Source organism: Scyliorhinus torazame, chromosome 14 (assembly GCF_047496885.1).
Source record: "Scyliorhinus torazame isolate Kashiwa2021f chromosome 14, sScyTor2.1, whole genome shotgun sequence".
Lineage (NCBI taxonomy): Eukaryota > Metazoa > Chordata > Chondrichthyes > Carcharhiniformes > Scyliorhinidae > Scyliorhinus > Scyliorhinus torazame.
Genome location: NC_092720.1, coordinates 4,144,914 through 4,167,351, shown reverse-complemented (window position 1 = coordinate 4,167,351; position 22,438 = coordinate 4,144,914). Strand labels below are relative to the sequence as shown.

The 22,438-nt window shown below is 49.6% G+C and overlaps 1 protein-coding gene across 1 annotated transcript in view; it reads right to left on the bottom strand.

Annotated features, from left to right (window-relative positions):
- LOC140389490 (tumor protein p63-regulated gene 1-like protein) overlaps positions 1-22,438 on the bottom strand; it is a 280,775-nt gene that overhangs the window by 230,659 nt on the left and 27,678 nt on the right. The window lies entirely within an intron of this gene.

The following is a 22,438-nucleotide window of genomic DNA, read 5'->3' as shown; positions in this document are numbered from 1 at the left end:
AGCGGCGGGGACACAGTGAAAGTGCTTGAAGAGTGTGGCGGGGACACAGTGACAGAGCGCGAAGAGAGCGGCGGGGACACAGTGAAAGAGCGCGAGGAGAGCGGCGAGGCACAGTGAAGGAGCGCGAGGAGAGCAGCGGGCACACAGTGAAAGAGCACGAGGAGAGCGGCGGGGACACAGTGAAAGAGTGCGAGGAGAACGGCGGGGACACAGTGAAAGAGCGCGAGGAGAGCGGTGGGGACACAGTGAAAGAGCGGCGGAGACTCAGTGAAAGAGTGCGAGGAGAGCGGCGGGGACACAGTGAAAGAGCGCGAGGAGAGCGGCGGGACACAGGATAAAAGAGCGCGAGGAGAGCGGCGGGGACACAGTGAAAGAGCGCGAGGAGCGGGGCGAGGACTCAGTGAAAGAGCGCGACGGCGACACAGTGAAAGAGCGCGAGGAGAGTGGCAGGGACACAGTGAAAGAGCGTGAGGAGAGTGGCGGGGACACAGTGAAAGAGCGCTAGGAGAGAGGCGGGGAGACAGTGAAAGAGCGCGAGGAGAGCGGCGAGGACATAGGATAAAAGAGCGCGAGGAGAGCGGCAGGGCACAGTGAAAGAGCGCGAGGAGAGTGGCGGGGCACAGTGAAAGAGCGCGAGGAGAGCGGCGGGGACACAGTGAAAGAGCGCGAGGAGAGCGGTGGGGACACAGTGAAAGAGCGTGAGGAGAGTGGCGGGGACACAGTGAAAGAGCGCTAGGAGAGAGGCGGGGAGACAGTGAAAGAGCGCGAGGAGAGCAGCGAGGACATAGGATAAAAGAGCGCGAGGAGAGCGGCAGGGCACAGTGAAAGAGCGCAAGGAGAGTGGCGGGAACACAGTGAAAGAATGTGAGGAGAGCGGCGGGGACACAGTGAAAGTGCTTGAAGAGTGTGGCGGGGACACAGTGAGAGAGCGCGAAGAGAGCGGCGGGGTCACAGTGACAGAGCGCAAAGAGAGTGGCGGGGACACAGTGACAGAGCGCGAGGAGCGGGGCGAGGACTCAGTGAAAGAGCGCGACGGCGACACAGTGAAAGAGCGCGAGGAGTGTGGCGGGGACACAGTGAAAGAGCGTGAGGAGTATGGCGGGGAGACAGTGAAAGAGCGCTAGGAGAGAGGCGGGGAGACAGTGAAAGAGCGCGAGGAGAGCGGCGAGGACATAGGATAAAAGAGCGCGAGGAGAGCGGCAGGGCACAGTGAAAGAGCGCGAGGAGAGTGGTGGGGACACAGTGAAAGAGCGCAAGGAGAGTGGCGGGAACACAGTGAAAGAATGTGAGGAGAGCGGCGGGGACACAGTGAAAGTGCTTGAAGAGTGTGGCGGGGACACAGTGAGAGAGCGCAAAGAGAGTGGCGGGGACACAGTGAAAGAGCGCGAGGAGAGTGGCGAGGCACAGTGAAGGAGCACGAGGAGAGCGGCGGGTACACAGTGAAAGAGCGCGAGGAGAGCGGCGGGGACACAGTGAAAGAGTGCGAGGAGAGCGGCGGGGACACAGTGAAAAGAGTGCGAGGAGAGCGGCGGGGACACAGTGAAAGAGCGCGACGAGAGTGGCGGGGACACAGTGAAAGAGCGCGAGGAGAGCGGCAGGGACACAGTGAAAGAGCGCGAGGAGAGCGGCGGGGACACAGTGAAAGAGCGCGAGGAGAGCGGCGGGGACACAGGATAAAAGAGCGCGAGGAGAGCGGCGGGGACACAGGATAAAAGAGAGCGAGGAGAGCGGCGGGGACACAGGATAAAAGAGCGCGAGGAGAGCGGCGGGGACACAGTGAAAGAGCGCGAGGAGAGTGGCGGGGCACAGTGAAAGAGCGCGAGGAGAGCGGCGGGGACACAGTGAAAGAGCGCGAGGAGAGCGGTGGGGACACAGTGAAAGAGCGCGAGGAGAGTGGCGGGGCACAGTGAAAGAGCGCGAGGAGAGCGGCGGGGACACAGGATCAAAGAACGCGAGGAGAGCGGCGGGGACACAGGATCAAAGAGCGCGAGGAGAGCGGCAGGGACACAGAATAAAAGAGCGCGAGGAGAGCGGCGGGGACACAGCTGCCGGAGTAGCGGCCTTCAGATTCTCGGCAGGAGCAGTGACCAGGGGTCTGTCGGGAAGGTAAGTTTACCTTTTTGAAAACTTAGCTTGAAGATTGACATCACAGCAAAGCAATGACCTGATTGGCTGTGACGGCTCTGGAGCTGCGGATGGACTCACTTTGGAGCATCCGCACGTTCAGTGAGTTGGTCACACCGCAGATTAGGATTGGTGAGGGAGGCAGGGAATGGGTGACCAAAAGGCAGAGAAAGAGCAGGAAGGCAGTGCTGGTGTCCCCTGCGGTCATCTCCCTCCAAAACAGATATACCGTTTTGGATACTGTTGGGGGAGATGACTCACCAGGGGAAGGCAATAGTAGCCAGGCTCATGGCACCGTGTCTGGCTCTGCTGCACAGAAGAGCGGGAAAAAGACTGGCAGGGCTATAGTCATAGGGGATTCAATCGTAAGGGGAGTAGACAGGCGTTTCTGTGGTTGAAAATGAAACTCCAGAATGGTATGTTGCCTCCCGGGTGCACGGGTCAGGGGTGTCTCAGATCAGCTGCAGGTCATACTGAACGATATAGGTAAAAAACGAGATGAGGTCCTACTATCAGAATTGAGGGAGTTAGGAGATAAGTTAAGAAGTAGGACCTCAAAGGTAGTAATCTCAGGATTGCTACCAGTGTCACGAGACAGTCAGAGTAGAAATTCAAGAATAGTCAGAATGAATATGTGGCTTGACAGATGGTGCAGGAGGGAGGGGTTCAGATTTTTGGGACATTAGAACTGGTTCTGGGGGCGGTGGGATCATTACAAATCGGATGGTCTACACCTGGGCAGGACTGGAACCAATGTCCTAGGGGGTGCTTTTGCTAACACTGTTGGGGAGGTTTTAAACTAATGTGGCAGGGGGATGGGAACCAGATTCGGAAGTTTGAGGTCAGTAAAGAGGCAGCAACTAAAGCCAGTAAGGTACTAGATAATAAACTCAATGTGACTAAGGGGAAGAGTAGACAGGGAAGAGATGATGAACGCAAAGAGGCAGGTGGTCTGAGGTGCATTTGTTTCAATGCGAGAAGTGTAGCAGGTAAGGCAGATGAACTTAGGGCTTGGATTAGTACCTGGGAATATGATGTTATTGGTATTACTGAGACTTGGTTGAGGGAAGGGCAAGACTGGCAACTAAATATCCCAGGGTCTAGATGCTTCAGGAGGGATAGAGAGGGAGGTAAAAGGGGTGGAGGAGTTGCATTACTGGTCAGAGATGATATCACAGCTGTGATTAAGGAGGGCACGATGGAGGATTCGAGCACTGAGGCAATATGGGTAGAGCTAAGCAATAGGAAGGGTGCAGTAACATTGTTGGGACTTTAATGCAGGCCTCCCAAAAGCGAGCGTGAAGTAGAGATACAAATATGTAGACAGATTATAGAAAAATGTAGGAGCAATAGGGTGGTCGTGATGGGAGATTTTAACTTCCCCAACATTGAATGGGACTCATGTAGTGTTGGAGACGTAGATGGAGCAGAATTTGTAAGGAGCATCCAGGAGAGTTTTTTAGAGCAGTATGTAAATAGTCCAACTCGGGAAGGGGCCATACTGGACCTGGTATTGGGGAATGATCCCGGCCAGGTGGTTAAAGTTTCAGTCGGTGATTACTTTGGGAATAGCGATCACAATTCCGTAAGTTTTAGAATACTCATGGACAAAGACGAGAGTGGTCCGAAAGAAAGAGTGCTAAATTGGGGAAAGGCCAAGTATAACAAAATTCGGCAGGAGCTAGGGAATGTGGATTGGGAGCAGCTGTTTAAGGGTAAATCCACAATTGAAATGTGGGAGTCTTTTAAGGAAAGGTTGATTGGAGTGCAGGACAGACATGTCCCTGTGAAAATGAGGGATAGAAATGGCAAGACTAGGGAACCATGGATGTTGGGTGGAATTGTGAGACTAGCTCAGATGAAAAAGGAAGCATACATAAGATCTAGGCGACTTAAAACTGATGAAGCTTTGGAGGAATATCAGGAAAGTAGGACAAATTTCAAAAGCGCAATAAAGAGGGCTAAAAGGGGTCATGAAATATCCTTGGCTAACAGGGTTAAGGAAAATCCCAAAGCCTTCTATTCGTATACGAGGAGCAAGAGGGTAACTAGAGAAAGGATTGGCCCACTCAAAGACAAAAGAGGGAATTTATGCGTGGAGTCAGAGGAAATGGGTGAGGTTCTTAATGAGTACTTTGCATCGGTATTCACCAAGGAGAGGGACATGACGGATGTTGCGGCTAGGGATGGATGTTTAAATACTCTAGGTCAAGTCGGCATAAGGAAGGGGGAAGTTTTGGGTATTCTAAAAGGCATTAAGGTGGACAAGTCCCCAGGTCCGGATGGGATCTATCCCAGGTTAATGAGGGAAGCGAGGGACGAAATAGCTGGGGCCTGAACAGATATCTTTGCAGCATCCTTGAGCACGGGTGAGGTCAAGGAGGACTGGAGAATTGCTAATGTTGTCCCTTTGTTTAAGAAGGGTAGCAGGGATAATCCAGGGAATTATAGACCTGTGAGCTTGACGTCGGCGGTAGGCAAACTGTTGGAGAAGATACTGAGGGATAGGATCTATTCACATTTGGAAGAAAATAGACTTATCAGTGATAGGCAGCATGGCTTTGTGCAGGGAAGGTCATGTCTTACAAACCTAATAGAATTCTTTGAGGAAGTGACAAAGTTAATTGATGAGGGAAGGGCTGTAGATGTCATATACATGGACTTCAGTAAGGCGCTTGATAAAGTTTCCCATGGCAGGTTGATGGAAAAAGTGAAGTCTTATGGGGTTCAGGGTGTACTAGCTAGATGGATAAAGAACTGGCTGAGCAACAGGAGACAGAGAGTAGTGGTGGAAGGGAGTGTCTCAAAATGGAGAAAGGTTGACTAGTGGTGTTCCACAGGGATCCGTGCTCGGACCACTGTTGTTTGTGATATACATAAATGATCTGGACGAAGGTATAGGTGGTCTGATTAGCAAGTTTGCAGATGATACCAAGATTGGTGGAGTTGCAGATAGCGAGGAGGAGTGTCAGAGAATACAGCAAAATATAGGCAGATTGGAGAGTTGGGCAGAGAAATGGCAGATGGAGTTCAATCCAGGCAAATGCGAGGTGATGCATTTTGGAAGATCGAATTCAAGAGCGGACTAAACGTCAATGGAAGAGTCCTGGGGAACATTGATGTACAGAGAGATCTGGGAGTTCAGGTCCATTGTACCCTGAAGGCGGGAAGGCAGGTCGATAGAGTGGTCAAGAAGGCATACAGCATGCTTGCCTTCATCGGACGGGGTATTGAGTCCAAGAGTCGACAGGTTATGTTACAGTTGTATCGGACTTTGGAACACTGTGTACAGTTCTGGTCGCCACATTACCAGAAGGATGTGGATGCTTTAGAGAGGGTGCAGAGGAGGTTCACCAGGATGTTGCCTGGTATGGAGGGTGCTAGCTATGAAAAAAGGTTGAGTAGATTAGGATTGTTTTCATTGGAAAGACGGAGGTTGAGGGAGGACCTGATTGAGGTCTACAAAATTATGAGAGGTATGGACAGGGTGGATAGCAACAAGCTTTTTCCAAGGGTGGGGGTGTCACTTACAAGGGGTCACGATTTCAAGGTGAGAGGGGGAAAGTTTAAGGGAGATGTGCGGGAAAAGTTTAAGGGAGATGTGCGTGGAAGGTTTTTTACGCAGAGGGTGGTGGGTGCCTGGAACGCTTTGCCAGCGGAGGTGGTAGAGGCGGGCACGATAGCATCATTCAAGATGCATCTAGACAGATATATGAACGGGCGGGGAACAGAGGGAAGTAAATCCTTGGAAAATAGAAGACAGGTTTAGATAAAGGATCTGGATCGGCGCAGGCTGGGAGGGCCGAAGGGCCTGTTCCTGTGCTGTAATTTTCTTTGTTCTTTGTTCACAGTAAGATCCCACTAATGGTGATGGGACACTTAACCAGTTACCCTGCTCCTTGGCAGTGATGGGGAGTGCCCAGTGCAATGGCAGGTCTGCCTGATATTGTTTGACCAGTAGTCCAGGAGAATTCCTCCCTGGAATACCTGTTCCAGTCCGGAAGTGAGACCGGAATCCCAAATCTTTGCACTGCGCTCCTGGATTATCCTTCAGTGTTCACTCTCCACTCAAAGGAAATAAGTGATTGTTGCCAGGAAGCACAGTCTCTTCCCGCACCCTATCTCGATTTTACTGCCCTGCGACTGGGTGAAAATTCAATGGTGAAGGCATTGTGGTGGAACCACCTCACGCAGCAGGAGTCACAAGGCAGTGATCAGAAGCTGGAAACTTCTCCTTTTCAGGACATTGGGCCCAACTCAACTCACTCAATTGCCAAGTGAGCTCAGCCAACTCAACACACACATTGGCCCAACCAATGAGCCGTCTCCTCATTCACCTCTCACACAGCCCCCAATTGACCCCATCCCCCCTCTCCTTCAAACAACCACCCATTTCCTACATGTTGACACAGTCTCTGCTTCAGTCACTAACTCTGGTGATGAATTCCGTCATCTCACAATCCTGTGTGCAAGAACACTTCTCCTACATTCCAGCCTCATTCATTCACATTTAATCAGAGATCTCCATTCCTTCATTCTCCATCCTTCAGTCTCTCTGCTTCTATGTCTCTTGTCTCATTGCTTTAGCATTTCAAACAGCAAACAAATCAATGGAAGCATTTTTGTTTTTTTTTATCCTCAAGCCAGCCAGCATCCAGGGAGCACAGATACTCGACTCAATTATAGCAATAAATCTCCGGTAATATGGAGTCCAAATTGCAAACACAATTCCAACTGTACTTTTACTCAGGATAGAATTTCATCTTTCGTTTGAATGTGACAAACATTGAACTCATTATTTGATAGTATTCAATGGGTGGAATTCTGGAGTCTATTCCCTCCCTGCCACCCCCACCAGCCCTTTGAAAATATCAAACTGTCCCGGAGGCACAAGGTGTTCAAATCCCACCCACACCATGTCCTGACCCCATGTCCATCTGATAATTCATCAAGTTTGACTAATTTATGAAAGGTTTAGGAGCGTGTAACTATGTTAAAGGAGAGCCAGTGGATGTAGTGGTACATTTGGAATTTCAGAAAGCAATAGCTAAGTTAACACAAAGTAGTTTTTATCGAGAGTGATCGAAGTTTTCAAGATATGAAGGGATTAAAAAGAGTTTGCAGCATCACAGATGTCACAGATGTCACAGCCAATACGATTCATTCCACGTGATATCCAGAAACGGCTGAAGGGACTGGATACTGCAAGGGCTCTGGGTCCTGACAATATCCCAGCAATAATACTGAAGACTTGTGCTCCAGAACTTGCCGCACCCCTAGCCAAGCTGTTCCAGTACAGCTACAACACTGGCATCTACCCGGCAATGTGGAAAATTGCCCAGGTGTGCCCTGTACACAAGAAACAGGACAAATCCAACCCAGCCAATTACTGCCCTATCAGTCTATTCTCTACCATCAGCAAAGTGATGGAAGAGGTCGTTGACAGTTCTAACAAGAGGCACTTACTCAGCAACAATCTGCTCCTCAATGACTGAGGCAGTCTGTGCCACATGCAACAGAATCTGGGCCATATCCAGATTTAGGCTGATAAGTGTCAAGTCTCACTCCACAAGTGCCAGGCAATGACCATTTCCAACAAGAGAGAATCAAACCATCACCTTTGACATTCAATGGCATCACCATCACTGAATCCCCCACTATCAACATCCTGGAGGTTACAATTGATCAGAAACTGAAACGGTCTAGCCATTTAAATACAAGACACAAGTCACGAGTGCGATGGTATACTCTCCACTTGTCTGGACGAGTGCAATTCTAACTACATTGAAAAAACTTAACACAATTCAGGACGAAGCAGCCCCCTTGATTGGTACCCTTTCCACAAACATTCACTCCCTCCACCAACGATGAACATTGGCAGGAGTGTGCACCTCCCAAACCCATGAATCTGCCACCAAGGACAAGGGCAGCAGATATCTGGGAACCCCACCACCTGGAGGTTCTCTGCCAAGTCACTCACCACCCTGACTGGGAAATATGTCGCCAATCTTTTGCTGTCGCTCGGTCAAAATCCTGGAACTCCCTCCCTAACAGCACATTAGGTGTACCTACACCTCAGGGGCTGCAGCGATTCAAGAAGGCAGCTCACCGCTACCTTCTCAAGGGCAATTAGGGACGGGCAATAAATGTCGGCCTGGTCATCGACACGCACATTCTGTGAAAGAACTTTTTAAAAATTGAGTAATTCAGTCTGTTGGTTGGGAAAGTTAGAACTAGGGAACATAGCTAAACGAAAATGAAAACCAAAGTTTTCACCAATGAAATTAGGAAACATTGGTACATAAAAGGTGATTGAAGTTTTGACCTGTGTTCTGTAAAGAACTGCTGATACTAATTCAATTGCAAATTCTAAGTCTGGGATTGATGGATTTTTATTATCCAAGCGCATTAAAGGACCCAGGGTGGAGACAAGTTAAATCACAGACACTGACTATCGAGAGGTTCAATGGCCTCCTTCTTTCCTCTGATACATAAAATCAGGAATCATGGGGATTGGATTGGATTGGATTTGTTTATTGTCACGTGTACCGAGGTACAGTGAAAAGTATTTTTCTGCGAGCAGCTCAACAGATCATTAAGTACATGAGAAGAAAAGGGAACTAAAGAAAATACATAATAGGGCAACACAACATGTACAATGTAACTACATAACACCGGCATCGGATGAAGCAGACAGGGTGTAGAATTAATGAGGTTAACACTCATTACAGGGTGTAGTGTTAATGAGGGACAATACTGGGGGCATTTTACTTGAGGATAGGTTCATGGAAAGAAAACAGAGGTGTGGGAATAAAATAGCTCATAGTTAGTGTTTCAGCTATTTACAACTTAATGTGGGCCATTTGACTGATTTTCATGAATCCCAGTTTGCTGATGATACAGTTGGTGGGAATTATAAGTGGCAAGGAGGACGTAGGGAGGCTGCAAAGTGGTACAGACACGTTTAGAGATTGTGCAAGATGGTTTACAATGTGGGGAAACATGAAATTATTCACTATTCTGTAAACAAAATGGAAAAGTAGAATAGTTTTTAAAAAGACGGTACGCGATTAAATGCTAATACTCAAAAGGAATGACCAAAACTCACGTGCAGGTGGGCCAAGCAATTGTGAAGGTAAATAAGATGTGAGTTTCATTACAAATGGATTGGAATCCATGAATAAGGGTATCTTGCTGTAATTATACAAGGCATTGGTGAGACCCAGACTATTGTGGACACTTTTGGTCTCCTTACCCAAGTGTTATAACCTGCCTGCTTACCACTGGCTGGGGATTAATGACAATCCCACAATCCTTTGGGAGTATGAGCTTCGCCAATGAGGGGGGCAGAGAAATCATTAGCAGATTCCCTGCAGAAATAAAGCTGGCCAGTTTGGAACCGGCTAGAGGAGGGTGAGCAGCAAGGAAGTTGCTGCTGCTGTTGTATGTGTATCTGTGTGTCTGTGTCTGTGTGTATGTATGTTATTGTAAATAAATGTTATTTCTTTCTATCCTTCAACTCGTGCTGGATTCTTTGTGGCCCTCACAAAACTGGCGACGAGGGTTAAAGTGAATAGCTGTCTACACTGCTGAAGCCACCTCCCTGGATTTTTGTTGGATACAGGTTGGAAGTTGTTTTCTATTATACCATGCCTCTGTACGGACGTTTGGATGTTTTTGACGCTGCGCTGGAAAGCTGGAACCAGTACACACAACGGATGCGTTACTATTTCCGGGCAAACAATATCACCGAAAACGAGCGCCAGGTGGTCATATTGCTCACCGCCTGCGGGCCGCAGACGTTTGGGGTGATTAGGAGCCTTACGTACCCAGCTGTGCCAGGCACCAAAACGTTTGATGTGAATTTAGTGGGGCAACATTTTAACCCAACCCCGTCCACGATAGTCCAGCGTTACCGGTTTAATACCGCTGAGAGGACCCCAGGAAAATCCCTTGCCAACTTTCTATCCAGGCTACGCAGGACTGCGGAGTACTGTGACTATGGTGAGACCTTGTCAGAAATGTTACGCGACCGTTTGGTTTGCGGTATTAACAATGCGGCCACCCAGAGAAAGTTGTTAGCTGTGCCAACATTGACTTTTCAACAGGCCATTCAAATAGTATTGTCCCGAGAGAGCGCAGAATGAGGAGTGTAGGAGCTACAGGGAATGGAGGTGCATGCCTTGGGGCGCAACCCCTTCCGACCAAAAGCATCCCCCCGCACCCCTGCGGTACCTTGGGCGAGGCGACGTCCGGTTCGACGCCAGTGGCCGTCGGACATTCCTCCCCAAAGGGAGCCTTCTCCAGAACCAATGGATGAGGAGCTATGTCAGTGTCAGACTTGTGGGCGCTGACCCCGTCGCGGACGCCGGTCCTGGGGGCGCCAGAGGCGCTGTCGTTCCGACAGAAACTGGGACCAGCCCAGGGACCGTACCTACCATGTGGGTGAACCTGCGGCGACTATTCCTGAGGACTTGGAGACGGAGGACGACTGTCTGCAGCTGCATTGTGTGGCAGCTCCCCGTGTGGCCCCCATTAAGGTGACAGTACGGGTCAATGGTCACCCGCTTGAGATGGCGATGGGCACTGGCGCAGCGGTCTCAGTGATCGCCCAGAGGACATTCGATCGCATCAAGCAGGGTATACAGACCCTGACATTAACCGACACACAGGCCAGGTTGGCCACCTATACTGGGGAACCATTGGACATTGCAGGAACTACGATGACCACTGTTGTTTATGGACGTCAGGAGGGGCGTTTCCCACTTATCATGGTGCGCGGTCATGGGCCCAGCCTGTTGGTTCGGGACTGGTTACGCCATTTGCGGCTGCAGTGGCAGAACATCCTTCAAACAGTTTCTGGAGGGTTGACTGAAGTACTAGGATGATACCCCGTTGTATTCCAGCCTGGTTTGGGGAAAATAAAAGGGGCCATAGCCGGTATTCAAATCGAACCAGGAGCCATGCCGCACTATTTCCGGGCGTGCCCGGTGCCTTACGCCTTGCTTGAGAAGGTAGACGGGGATCTCACTCGTTTGGAGACTTTGAGTATTATCAGGCCCGTCCGTTTCGCTCACTGGGCAGCACCAATTGTACCTGTAATGAAGACAGATGCAACAGTTCGCATGAAATGAAATGAAATGAAAATCGCTTATGTCACGAGTAGGCTTCAATGAAGTTACTGTGAAAAGCCCCTAGTCGCCACATTCCGGCGCCTGTTCGGAGAGGCTGGTACGGGAATGTGCGGCGACTACAAACTTAGTGAATACGGCTTCCCGGCTCGACCGATATCCAATGCCTCGCATAGAGGATCTCTGCGCGAAGCTTGCAGGTATACTCTCGTTCACGAAATTTGATATGAGTCACGCCTACCTACAGTTGGAGCTGGACCCTGCCTCCCGACCATATGTAACGATTAATACACACCGGGGCCTGTATGAATATACACGGTTGCCCTTTGGGGTATCCTCTGCCTGCGCAATTTTTCAACATGTCATGGAGGACATTTTGAGAGGTTTACTGCGTGTCGCTGTCTACATCGACGACGTTTTGATTACAGGGACGTCGGAGCAGGAACATTTTGAAAATCTGGAGGCTGTCCTTAGACGCTTTTCAGAGGCTGGAGTCAGTTTACGTCGCGCAAAGTGCGTATTTCAGGCGAAGGACGTAGTCTACCTGGGTTATCGGGTGGACCGCGAAGGTTTGCACCCCGTCGCAGAGAAGGTGTGTGCAATTCAACATGCCCCCGCCCCAACTGACACTTCGCATCTTTGTTCTTTTCTCGGCCTCGTAAACTATTATGGGAAGTTCCTCCCCAATCTGGCAACTACGCTGGCCCCTTTGCACCTTCTGCTAAAGAAAAATCACACCTGGGTTTGGGGTCAGCCGCAAGAAACCGCTTTCCGGCGGGTAAAGCAACAATTGTCGTCGTCTTGGTTACTAACCCACTATGATCCTGGAAAGCCTTTGCTCGTCACCTGTGATGCATCCCCGTATGGTATTGGGGCCGTCCTGTCCCACAAGATGGAGAACGGGGCCGAGCGACCGATAGCTTTCGCCTCCCGCACATTGCCTGCAGCGGAGAAAAGTACCCGCAGATCGAGAAGGAGGGCCTGGCAGTAGTTTTTGCGGTGAAACGCTTCTACCAGTACGTGTATGGCCGCCACTTCACCATCGTGACTGATCATAAGCCTCTGCTGGGACCTTTCAGAGAGGATAAGCCAATACCGCCCATTGCTTCCGCACGGATCCAGCGCTGGGCTTTGTTGCTTGCTGCATACGAGTATTCTCTGGAGCACAAACCAGGAACCCAGATAGCAAATGCCGACACACTGAGCCGATTGCCTTTATCGACCGGCCCCATGTCGATCCCCACGACCGGTGAGGTGGTCGCAACCCTAAATTTTATGGACACCTTGCCTGTCACGGCATCACAGATCTGTGAGTGGACCCAGACGGAGTCCTGTCAAAGGTTCGACACATAGTCCTGTATGGTGGGCAGCATAGACAGCTCCCAGGCGAGTTGCGGGCATTTTCCTACAAGCTGTCAGAATTCAGCGTGGAAGACGGCATCCTCTTGTGGGGGACGCGTGTGATTGTCCTGGAAAAAGGACAGGAGCTGATACTAACAGACTTGCACAATGGGCATTCAGGTGTGACCAAAATGAAAATGTTGGCCCGGAGTTATGTCTGGTGGCCAGGCCTCGACACCGACATTGAGAAGGTGGCCCAAAACTGCTCCATTTGCCAGGAGCATCAGAAACTCCCGCCGGCCGCGCCCCTCCATCACTGGGAATGGCCAGGGCGGCCTTGGGCACGCTTGCATGTGGATTTCGCCGGCCCTTTTCAAGGATCCATGTTCCTTCTATTAATCGATGCCCAGTCTAAATGGCTAGAGGTGCATAAGATGATAGGCACAACGTCCTGTCTTTTAGTACGCATTGCCTCCCCGAGGTGCTGGTCACGGATAACGGCACTCCATTCACGAGTGAGGAGTTTGCGAGGTTCATGAAGATGAACGGCATCCGCCATATCCGCACTGCCCCTTACCATCCGGCTTCAAATGGGTTGGCGGAGCGCGCAGTGCAGACATTCAAACGAGGCCTAAAGAAGCAGTCTTCCGGGTCAATGGACACGAGACTGGCTCATTTTTTGTTTTTATACAGGACCACCCCCCATACAGTGACTGGGGTAGCTCCCGCAGAACTCCTAATGGGCCGGAGACTTCGCACCCGCCTTAGTATGGTTTTCCCGGACATTGGTGCAAAAATACGCCGCGCACAAGAACGGCAGGGACATGGTTTTTCTTGGCATCGGCCAATTCGGCAGTTTGCACCCGGTGACCCAGTGTTCGTTCGGAATTTTGCTGGTGGTGCCCAGTGGGTTCCTGGTGTAATCTTTCGCAAAACGGGCCCCATCTCTTACCAGGTGCAAGCCCAGGGTCGTCTCCAGCGCAACCATGTAGACCACGTTCGGTCCAGAAGACTATCCCCTCAAAAGATTCCCCGCCCCCGGAGCTCATTTCTACAGCTGCAGAGACCAGGCACAGTGGAAAGTATTCCTCACAATCTTCCTCTGGTGCCGCACTCAAAGCCTGCGCAGGTCGTTGCAGAACCGCGTGGAGATAGAGACGCTGAGATGATGGAGGCAGCGGACTCCGACTCTGAGGTGGAGACACAGGATGCCTCAGAGGGGGAGTCCTCAGGCCCACGGGCCGGGGATGTACAACCGTTACACCGTTCATCATGGAAGCGTCGGTCTCCGTCTCGTTACACGCCACCTGATCCAGCGCCGCGTGCAAATGGTGTCTGGCCTGCGGCAAAACGAGTCCGACGCCCTCCTTCGCCAGGGTCATCGGTGGATTCCTTGTACTTTGAGGGGGGAGGGATGTTATAACCTGCCTGCTTACCATTGGCTGGGGACTAATTGCAATCCCACAATCCTTTGGGAGTATGAGCTTCCCCAATGAGTGGGGGGGGTGGGCGGGGAAATCATGAGCAGGTTCCCTGCATAAATAAAGCTGGCCAGTTTGGAACCGGCTAGAGGAGAGTGAGCAGCAAGGGAGTTGCTGCTGCTGTTGTATATACATGTTATTGTAAATAAAATGTTATTTCTTTCTATCCTTCAACTCGTGCTGGATTCTTCGTGGCCCTCACAAACTTGAAGGAAGCATATATTTGTCTTAGAAGGGATACAAGAAAGGTCCACAAGGCAGATTCCTGGGATCAAAGCTTCGCCTCTAGAATGGAATTTTATTTGTTGAAGTTTGGAAAATGTGAAGTGATTTCAGAGAGTTGAGAGTGTCGATGCAGGAAGGCTGTTCCTCCAGGGATAGCGAGATGAGGAGAATTAGTTTCACACAAAGGGTTTGAATTCTCTATCTATAGAGCTATGGGTTCGCAATCAATGAGTATCTTCAAGGCTGAGATCGAGTGATCTTTGGGTACAAGGGATTCAGCAAGAGGGGGCTAGGATGGGCAAATGGAGTTGATGCGAATGTTCAGCAGTGATCTAATTGAATGTTTTGCAGCGATCTAATTGAATGACAGCAGACCAGAGAGGCCACAGCATTCCCGACCACGCAGTTGGCGTGTGGCCTGCTGCCTCACAGCACCAGGGTCCCAGATTCGATTCCCCGTTGGGTCACTGTCTGTGCGGAGCCTGCACGTCCTCCCAGCGTGTGCGTGGGTTTCCTCCGGGTGCTCCGGTTTCCTCCCACAGTCCAAAGATATGCCGGTTAGGTGAATTGGCCATGTTAAGTTGCTACTCAGTGTCGAAAACTGGTTTACGTGGATAGAGGGGATACATGGGCCTAGGTAGGGTGTTCTTTCAGAGGATTCAGCGAAAACAGCGTGGGAGCAGAGAGAGCCGGGACAGAGAAAACAGCGCTGGAGGAGAGAGCCGGGAGATGTAAAAAGCGCGGGAGGAGAGAGCCGGGACAGCGAAAACATCGCGGGAGCAGAGAGAGCCGGGACAGCGGAAACAGCGCCGGAGGAGAGAGCCGGGAGATTTTAAAAGCGCGGGAGGAGAGAGCCAGGACGGCGAAAATAGCGAGGGAGCAGAGAGAGCAGGGACAGTGAAAACAGCGCCGGAGCAGAGAGCCGGGACAGTGCTGGGAGAGGTGAGTGCACAAAAGGTGTGGCAGGAGTGCCTTTAGTCACGGAGTGCTGATTGGAACAGAGTGCATCTGAGTTTAGGTGAGTGACTGAGTGCTGATTGGAACAGAGTGCATCTGAGTTTAGGTGAGTGACTGAGTTCGGGTGAGTGGTGAGAGAGGGCTGTGTTTTTGTTGGTGTTCGGGTTTATCCTTGAGGTTCTATAAAGAAATTTTTTTTAAAAAATATTTAATTTAATTAACTAGTTGAATATGGCTGGACAGGTGATGTACTGTTGCTGTATGATGATGGAACTGGTGGATCCCATTGAGACCGTCAGTGACCACATCTGCAGCAAGTGTTGGCTGCTCGAAGAACTTCGGCTCAGAATTGATGAGCTGGAGACCGAGCTGCACACACTGCGGCACATCAGGGAGGGGGAACATTACCTGGACACTTTGTTTCAGGAGGCAGTCACACCCGGTAGAATAAGTACTGTTAATTCGGACAGTGGTCAGGGACAGAGTGGTGTGACTGCAAGGGAGGCAGGTAGGGGGATCCTGAGTTTAGGAGTTGAGGAGCCTCAGCCCTTGACCTTGTCCAACAGGTATGAGGTACTTGCTCCCTGTGTGGATGAGGAAGAGGGCTGTAGGGAGGATGCGTTGACTGACCACTGCATCATGGTACAGGAAGCCATTCAAGAGGGGGGAGCAAAAAGACAAGTGGTAGTTGTAGGGGATTCTATAATTAGGGGGATTGATGGCATCCTTTGTAAGCCAGATCGAGAGTCCCGCATGGTATGTTGCCTGCCCGGTGCCAGGGTGAGGGACATCTCTGATCGGTTGAAAGGATTTTGGAGAGGGAGGGGGAGGATCCAGTTGTTGTGGTCCACGTTGGGACGAACAACATAGGTAAGACTAGGAAAGAGGACCTGTTTGGGGATTATCAAACACTAGGGACTAAATTAAAGAACAGGTCCTCCAGGGTTATAATCTCTGGATTACTACCCGAGCCACGTGCCAATTGGCATAGGGTTGAGAAAATTAGAGAAGTTAACACGTGGCTAAAGGAGTGGTGCGGGAAAGAGGGATTCCATTTCATGGGGCATTGGCATCAGTACTGGGGCAGGAGGGACCTGTACCGTTGGGACGGTCTTCACCTGAACCATTCTGGAACCAGTGTTCTAGCGAATAGGATAAATAGGTTGGTCACAAGGACTTTAAACTAGCAAGTTGAGGGGGGGGGGGGGGGGGGGGGGGGAAGGGAAGTGTAAAGCTATGGACAGTATAATGGTTAATGGAGATCAAGGCAGCAGGTTACGTGACAGGTTATTATGTAGAGATATGGGTTCAAAGCCAAGGAAAATTAGGAGAAAGGGTAAGAGGAAAAATAAATTGAGAAAAGTTACTGATCGAGGTGTTAGGATTCATAACAAAGACATAAAAAACAGCATAAGTGTACTTTACCTGAATGCTCGTAGTATACGAAATAAGGTAAATGAGTTGATGGCGCAAATCATCGTGAATGACTATGATTTAGTGGCCATTACTGAAAGCGGGTAATTATAGGCCGGTAAGCTGAACTTCGGTTGTAGGAAAAATGCTGGAATCTATCATTAAGGAGGAAATAGCGGGGCACCTGGAGGGAAATTGTCCCATTGGGCAGACGCAGCATGGGTTCACAAAGGGTATGTCGTGTCTGACTAATTTGGTAGAATTTTTTGAGGCCGTTACCAGTGCAGTAGATAACGGGGAGCCAATGGATGTGGTATATCTGGATTTCCAGAAAGCTTTTGACAAGGTGCCACACAAAAGGTTGCTGCATAAACTAAAGATGCATGGCATTGAGGGTAAAGTGGTAGCATAGGTAGAGGATTGGTTAACTAACAGAAAGCAGAGAGTGGGATAAATGGGTGTTTCTCTGGTTGGCAACCTGTAACTCGTGGGGTCCCTCAAGGATCAGTGTTGGGCCCGCAGTTGTTCACAATTTACATAGACGATTTGGAGTTGGGGACCAAGTGCAATGTGTCAAAGTTTGCAAACGACACTAAGATCAGTGGTAAAGCAAAAAGTGCAGAGGATACCGGAAGTCTGCAGAAGGATTTGGATAGGTTAGGTGAATGGGCTAGGGTCTGGCAGATGGAATTCAATGTTGCCAAGTGTGAGGCTATCCATTTTGGGAGGAATAACAGCAGAATGGATTATTATTTAAACGGTAAGATGTTAAAACATGCTGCTGTGCAGAGGGACCTGGGTGTGCTGGTGCACGAGTCGCAAAAAGTTGGTGTGCAGGTGCAACAGGTGATTAAGAAGGCTAATCGAGTTTTGTCTTTCATTGCTAGAGGGATGGAGTTCAAGACTAGTGAGGTTATGCTGCAATTGTATAGGGTGTTGGTGAGGCCGCATCTGGAGTATTGTGTTCAGTTTTGGTCTCCTTACCTGAGAAAGGACATATTGGCACTGGAGGGAGTGCAGAGGAGATTCACTAGGTTGATCCCAGAGTTGAGGGGATTAGATTATGACGAGAGGTTGAGTAGACTGGGACTGTACTCATTGGAGTTTAGAAGGATGCGGGGGGATCTTATTGAGACATATAAAATTATGAAGGGAATAGATAGGATAGATGCGGGCAGGTTGTTTCCACTGGTCGGGAAAAGCAGAACAAGGGGGCATAGCCTCAAAATAAGGGGAGGTAGATTTAGGACGGAGTGTAGGAGAAACCTCTTCACCCAAAGGGTTGTGAATCTCTGGAATTCCTTGCCCAGTGAAGCAGTTGAGGCTCCTTCTTTAAATGTGTTTAAGAAAAAGATAGATGCCTTTCTAAAGAATAAAGGGATTCAGGGATATGGTGTACGGGCCGGAAAGTGGAGCTGAGTCCACAAAGATCAGCCATGATCTCATTAAATGGCGGAGCAGGCTCGAGGGGCCAGATGGCCGACTCCTGTTCCTAATTCTTATGTTCTTACGTTCTTATGATTGGTGCAGACATAAGATCTAGGCGACTTAAATCTGATGAAGCTTTGGAGGAATATCGGGAAAGTAGGACAAATCTCAAACGTGCAATAAAGAAGGCTAAAAGGGGTCATGAAATATCTTTGGCTAACAGGGTTAAGGAAAATCCCAAAGCCTTTTATTCGAATATAAGGAGCAAGAGGGTAACTAGAGAAAGGATTGGCCCACTCAAAGACAAAAGAGGGAATTCATGCGTGGAGTCAGAGGAAATGGGTGAGATTCTTAATGAGTACTTTGCATCGGTATTCACCAAGGAGAGGGACATGACGGATGTTGAGGCTAGGGATGGATGTTTAAATACTCTAGGTCAAGTCAGCATAAGGAAGGGGGAGTTTTGGGTATTCTAAAAGACATTAAGGTGGACAAGTCTCCAGGTCCGGATGGGATCTATCTCAGGTTGCTGAGGAAGCGAGGGAAGAAATAGCTGGGGCCTTAACAGATATCTTTGCAGCATCCTTGAGCACGGGTGAGGTCCCGGAGGACTGGAGAATTGCTAATGTTGTCCTTTTGTTTAAGAAGGGTAGCAGGGATAATCCAGGGAATTATAGATCTGTGAGCTTGACGTCAGTGGTAGGCAAACTGTTGGAGAAGATACTGAGGGTTAGGATCTATTCACATTTGGAAGAAAATAGACTTATCAGTGATAGGCAGCATGGTTTTGTGCAGGGAAGGTCATGTCTTACAAACCAAATAGAATTCTTTGAGGAAGTGACAAAGTTAATTGATGAGGGAAGGGCTGTAGATATCATATACATGGACTTCAGTAAGGCGTTTGATAAAGTTTCCCATGGCAGGTTGATGGAAAAAGTGAAGTCGTACGGGGTTCAGGGTGTACTAGCTAGATGGATAAAGAACTGGCTGGGCAACAAGAGACAGAGAGTAATGGTGGAAGGGAGTGTCTCAAATTGGAGAAAGGTGACTAGTGGTGTTCCACAGGGATCCATGCTCGGACCACTGTTGTTTGTGATATACATAAATGATCTGGATGAAGGTATAGGTGGCCTGATAGCAAATTTGCAGATGATACTAAGATTGGTGGAGTTGCAGATAGCAAGGAGGACTGTCAGAGAATACAGCAAAATATAAATAGATTGGAGAGTTGGGCAGAGAAATGGCAGATGGAGTTCAATCCAGGCAAGTGCGAGGTGATGCTTTTTGGAAGATCTAATTCAAGAGCGGACTATACGGTCAATGGAAGAGTAATGGGGAAAATTGATGGACAGAGAGATCTGGGAGTTCAGGTCCATTGTACCCTGAAGGTGGCAATGCAGGTCGATAGAGTGGTCAAGAAGGCATACGGCATGCTTGCCTTCATCGGACGGGGTATTGTATACAAGAGTCGGCAGGTCATGTTCCAGTTGTATGGGACTTTGGTTAGGCCACATTTGGAATACTGCATGCAATTCTGGTCGCCACATTACCAGAAAATGTGGATGCTTTAGAGAGGGTGCAGAGGAGGTTCACCAGGATGTTGCCTGGTATGGAGGGTGCTAGCTCTGAAGAAAGGTTGAGTAGATTAGGATTCTTTTTGTTGGAAAGACGGAGGTTGAGGGGGGACCTGATTGAGGTCTACAAAATTATGAGAGGTATGGACAGGGTGGATAGCAACAAGCTTTTTCCAAGAGTGGGGGTGTCACTTACAAGGGGTCACGATTTCAAGGTGAGAGGGGGAAAGTTTAAGGCAGATGTGCGTGGAAGGTTTTTTACGCAGAGGGTGGTGGGTGCCTGGAACGCTTTGCCAGCGGAGGTGGTAGAGGCGGGCACGATAGCATCATTTAAGATGCATCTAGACAGATATATGAACGGGCGGGGAACAGAGGGAAGTAGATCTTTGGAAAATAGGCGACAGGTTTAGATAAAGGATCTGGATCGGCGCAGGCTGGGAGGGCCGAAGGGCCTGTTCCTGTGCTGTCATTTTCTTTGTTCTTTGACTCGAAGGCCGAATGGCCTCTTTCCGGAGTGTAGCGATGCTATAATTCTAAGTGCCCTCCCCTTGCTGCTGCTTCTCATGAACGTCTATAGCTTTTACATCACAGAAACAGGCCCTGTGGCCGATGTGGTCCATACCAGTGATTCTGCTGGTCACAACCCCCCCCCCCTTTGGACTTCCCCAAAAGTGGAACTATCTCCTTCATGTTTATGTTATCAAACCATTTCTCAGAGTTTTTAATACTCGGATCAGCTGAGCCCTCAGCATTCCCAGAGGAAAAGGTCGCCTTCTGCTCAATCATCCTTGATTGACACAAGGTCCCTTTAAAATTTTTGGACCTTTTCCTTTGCATAATATGGAGACCAAAACCATTCAAGGCTTTGATATACGTTCAACATAACTTTTCGGTTTTCAATTGTATTCTTCTACAAAGAAGCCATTGTGTTTGGTTCGTCACACTCCTGCTCTTTCCTCACAGTCATGTTTTCCTCACCAAATATCTACCCAATTGCCTCTAGGGCAATGAATTTCAGATCATAACAACTCGCTGTGTACATCTCTCTCCTCGTGTCACTGCTGGCTCTTTTACCAATTATTTTAAATCTCTGTGCTCAGGTTACTGATGCTTCTGTCACTAGAGACAGTTTCTCATCATTTACTCGATCAAGCACGCCTTGATTTCAAAGACCTCTATTGAATCTCCCCTCAATCTTCTCTGCTCTAAGGAGAACAGCTCCTCTGCACCCTCTCCACATTAACTGAAGTCCATCGTCCCTGGTCCCATTCCAGTCAATCTGCTCTGCACCACTTCCATTGCCACGCTCTCCTTTCTCAAATGCAATGTCCAGACTGGACGCAACACGCAGAATTCTCCGTTGCCTGACGCCGATGTCATAATCGGCATTTGGACGGCGAATTCCTTCGTGGACGGCGCCAGCTTGATGCTGGTTTTCTAGTCTCCGCCCCCTCCAAAATGGCGTCATCGCGTTGCGCGTCACCTTGGGAACGGCGCTGGTGCGTCTTCGGAAGGCCCTCCCCCGATGCTCCGCCCCAATGGGCCAAATTCCCGACGACACAGTTGACGCGTGATCTGAGCTGTCGGGAACCCGGCGTGGCGGCAGCCAACTGTCTCCAGCGTCGTCACAGTCGGCCGGGAGCCACGTTACTGGCGGGAAGGCTTAGGCGAGGGCTGGTGGGACTGGTCAGGGATGGCCAGGGGGTGTCCTGTGGGGCCATGTTTGTCAGGTCCGCATACGGCCGGCGCCATGTTGTACGGCACGACCGCTGCAGGTCGTCACCGTGCGCATGCGCGGCTACGGACCCGGCCATTCTCCGCGCCAGCCGGGGGTTTTACTCGGTGCCGCCGCCAGCCCCTCACTGGTCCCGGAATCGGTCAGGGTTTTGGTGCCAATTTTGGCATCGTAAAATACCACAGTTGCCACGCCAGCGTCGGCACTTAAACATAGAACAGTACAGCACAGTACAGGCCCTTCGATCTTGTGCGACCATTTATCTAAGATCAACCTAACCTCCACCCCTTCAATTTACTGCTGTCCATGTGCCTGTCTCAGAGTCGCTTAAATGTCCCTAATGACTCTGACTCCACCACCTCTGCTGGCAGTGCATTCCACACACCCACCACTCTCTGTGTAAAGAACCTCTGACATCTCCCCTATACCCTCCTCCAATCACCTTAAAATTATGTCCCCTCGTGACAGCCATTTCCACCCTGGGGAAAGGTCTCTGGCTATCCACTCTATCCATGCCTCTCATCACCTTGTACACCTCTGTCAAGTCACCTCTCTGCCTTCTTCGCTCCAGTGAGAAAAGCCCTAGCTCCCTCAACCTTTCTTCAGAAGACATGCCCTCCAGTCCAGGCAGCATCCTGGTAAATCTCCTCTGTACCCTCTCCAAAGCATCCACATCCTTCCTATAATGAGGCGACCAGAACTGGACACAATATTCCAAGTGTGGTCTAACCAGGGTTTTATAAAGCGGCAGCAAAACCTCGCGGCTCTTAAACTCAATCCCCCTGTTAATAAAAGCCAACACACCATACGTCTTGTGTGTTTTTTAAAAAATTTATTTTATTCAAAAAATTTTCGGCCAAACAAAACAGTACAAAAATGTTTCCCTTTTACAACAATAAAACAATATAAATAATAGTGACCGTTTTTAACAAATAAATAATATATAAACTAAATGGCAACTGCCATAACAAAATATTAACTCTCCCAAATAATAAAGTCAAACAAGCCAATATACATATCCAAGTAAAA